This window comes from Pseudorasbora parva, chromosome 20 (assembly GCF_024679245.1).
Source record: "Pseudorasbora parva isolate DD20220531a chromosome 20, ASM2467924v1, whole genome shotgun sequence".
Lineage (NCBI taxonomy): Eukaryota > Metazoa > Chordata > Actinopteri > Cypriniformes > Gobionidae > Pseudorasbora > Pseudorasbora parva.
Window position 1 is genome coordinate 29130485 of NC_090191.1, and position 3266 is coordinate 29133750.

Genomic DNA, 3266 nt, shown 5'->3' on the forward strand with positions numbered 1-3266 from the left:
ATGCGCGTGCACGCTTAGCCTACTTGATGCGCGTGTCAAACTTCTGCCATAATGTGATAACTTGCTTCAAACAAACTTCTACACGTCTAATTGACTGTCGGTTGAGAGGACAGTGGTCCGGTTGAAAAGGCGGTCACAAATGAGACGGAGAAGTATAAAAATCATTTTTGTTTAATCATTGAATAAACCTGAACAAAAGCTCCATGAAATTTAATGTTTCACTCAAATAATAAATTGCATTAAATGCAGATCTTATTGAATAACCCACGGATGTTTGTGGAGAGATGAAATCAAATCGGTAGCAAATTTCATTTTAGGATGCCTGTCTATGTCTAAGTTCATGGCCATTTCTGTAAATGACTTATGTTTTGGTTCCTGATCAATTGAACAAGTAACATTTTATGAATACTATAGCTTACTATAAATTATTGATGAATATAAACGTTAATAGTTTGTATACACACATTTTAAGAACAGCCCAAACAATTGCCAACACGAGCGTGTTGTAATAGAGATGCCCTGGCGCGTGACTTGACAGGTGAATTAAAACAAACAGGGCGCATGTGGGGAAACTGCTACTGCACGAGCTCATGACGAGCGCGCGATGAACACCTGTGCGCATCCCTGCGCCACCGGCACACAGGTATAAAACATTTACACACCTCCTTACAGTAGTTTTAGGCACAATTTATAGAGGTTCTATCCCTCTCGCGAGGGAAAGTGACATTGCGGTTATTGACATGCAGTGCTCGCGCTGCATTTACGCCTTAATATAAGGCACCTGAAGGGGCTCGCGCTGATTAGACCCCAAAGAAGCGTCCAAGAGCAGCTAAATACAATTGTGAATAAAGAAGAGTGTCAAAATTAACTAAAATTCAGACATCCCAAAATTAAGTCTTTGCGTGTGGGATACGACTTAGCCTACGTTTAGCAGGATATTATGAACGAGAAACTTATGAACGAATCGTGAGCTGTCGCCTGTAGCTCGCGATGCGCCTCAGGTAAGTTAGCCTACGGCGCGCGCATATTAACTGCTCTGAACTGCGTGTAGCGCTTTAGCCAAGCTCAGTGTTTTGGATTTAAATGGTCCAGTTTGGACACATTTGCTCTGCTCAACCGAGCATTGGCGCTAAGGTAACCACTCTTGGCTCAGAGCCTGTTGTTTAGAACACGAAACAAATTGACTTCTCCTCCCCCAAGTCTTTGCCTTTTGTAATTTGCTCTGGCGTTGTTGTTTGTGTGTGACCAGCCCTGGGATTTCACCTCGTCCTTGAGAGACCAGCGCAAATCAACCCAAATAAAACATCCCGACCCTGTTTACCTCTCCCGGAGGGTCGTTTTCCTTCGAGACACGTGGACGAAGCCGCACACCGCATTAGGTGAGTGATTCGAGACCGCATTGAACTTTCAGTTGTAATATGCGTGCGTTTATGTGGTCGGTATGAGAGCGCGCGGAGTCTCGGCTCGTGTGACTGCATGTTGTTGAGCGCCGTTAACGGACAAGAGCTCCGCGATCTCTCCCCCTCTCTTCCCGCTATTGCGATCTTTCCCTATTCCATAGTCATGGCAATCCAGCTGGGATTAGAGCGCGTTCCCCTCCAATCATCAGCAGCTCGATCATTCCTGCCTCAAACCGCAGCAGATCTCAATTCAAATGCTGTCAGTGTCACTAAAGGCTATATCCTCATCAGCTCTTTACAGAATTATTGATTAATTTTCATTTAGCTGCTCTGCATATACTGAAAATAGGCACAGATGGCTAATATCCTTGCTATTCTTTCACCCCAACTTTTACATTTTTCTCTTGCTCATTTTAGTGAAGAGTTAGTGAAATGTTTTATGCAAGTGCACAGTGCATCATTTTGTGAACAATGTAAAAAAAGACTAAACATTAAAAAGTAAACTAATATATATTTATAAAGTTGTAAAGCTAAAATATAGTTTTAGGGCAGAATAAAAAAAAAGCTTTGTCACTCTATTGAAAACTTCTTAATATGAACAGAAAATAGTCTTAGTGCAGACAATGGTGAGCCTTATGATTATGTAGTGCAATAGGGGTAAACAATGTGGCAAATATATGCTTAAATATATTTATACTGAACTTTCACATATTTTGAGAAGTCAATTGATGTTTTTTCCTGTTAATCAGTGTAAAGAAACGCATCATTGTAAACACATCTCTGAATTTTTGTTTTGAAATGCACTTTAATCATAATTTAACAAAAGAGGCATTTTAACATTGAAACAATATGAATATTGTTTGACTTTAAAATTAAACTTTTTGAAGTTCAAACACCTCAGAACACATTTCTATTGCTACACTGTAACACGCACCATGCTTTTTTAATTTTAGGTTGTACTGTACAGTTCATCTTTCCATGTGCAGTTCTTTGCACTCTCAAATATGACTTGCACAGAAAACTTATGATTTTTACACATTTTAATGCATTTTACTGCTGTATAACAGATTGCAGTGAACTCCATCATAAAATCCAGCTGTTGAGTTCATGCATAAATCTTATGAAAAATTAACGCTGACTTCTGTTGAGGAGAGAAGTAATTTGCTCAAGTAAGTCATATATTACTGGGTTGACTTTAATACGCCAGTGATTGATTTCGGTGTTCACAAATTCATAAACGTTGTGATAAAGTAGTCATATAATCAACTGGTGTCATTTCTATAATTTATTATAGGAATGAAATGTAATGTAATAGGAAGACAAGGGTTTAACGATCAAAAGAGAAAAAAGTTCCTATGAATTCTATGGAAATCCATCATATTTGTAGCTGTTTTTTTCTTCTTAGTGGGGTCATGGTGAATGTACGAAGACTGTTTCTTTTTTGTCAAATGTTTTATTAACACTTTACACAGAGTGAGTTTTGGCTATTACCAACAAAATCCTGCCTCATAATGCTGTCATAATTTGCTGTATAATTTTCTCCTTTGTCAGGCTCTTATAATAGACAATTTTTGTTTTTCTTCATTCAGAACACATTGACTTTGTTCTGAATGAATCCTTCACTGATAACAACCAGACATTCGATCTTGGACGGAGCTGATATAAATATCAGAACTCCAAAAGAAACAAACATTGAAAAATACTTTTTGTACTATATATTTTTTAAACTTTATTTCGTTTTTTCATTTTTAAAATAAATAAATATCATGAGTTATTTTAGGCCGTGTTAGTCGCAGAGTTACTCCATATCTCCACACAGAATCAGGGATTGGTTTCCGATTGCAGGGAGGGAGAGCGAAATCACTT

At 38.2% G+C, this 3266-nt stretch overlaps 1 protein-coding gene across 3 annotated transcripts in view; it reads left to right on the top strand.

Annotated features, from left to right (window-relative positions):
- Window positions 1–565: 565 nt before the first annotated feature.
- sox5 (SRY-box transcription factor 5) overlaps window positions 566–3266 on the top strand; it is a 232529-nt gene continuing 229828 nt past the window's right edge. Inside the window, exons 1-2 of one of the 3 annotated variants that reach the window (XM_067428355.1) lie at window positions 566–643; window positions 1250–1379. The gene's annotated coding sequence lies outside the window, so the exon portion shown is untranslated. The other 2 variants (XM_067428353.1, XM_067428354.1) reach the window with 2 other exon arrangements.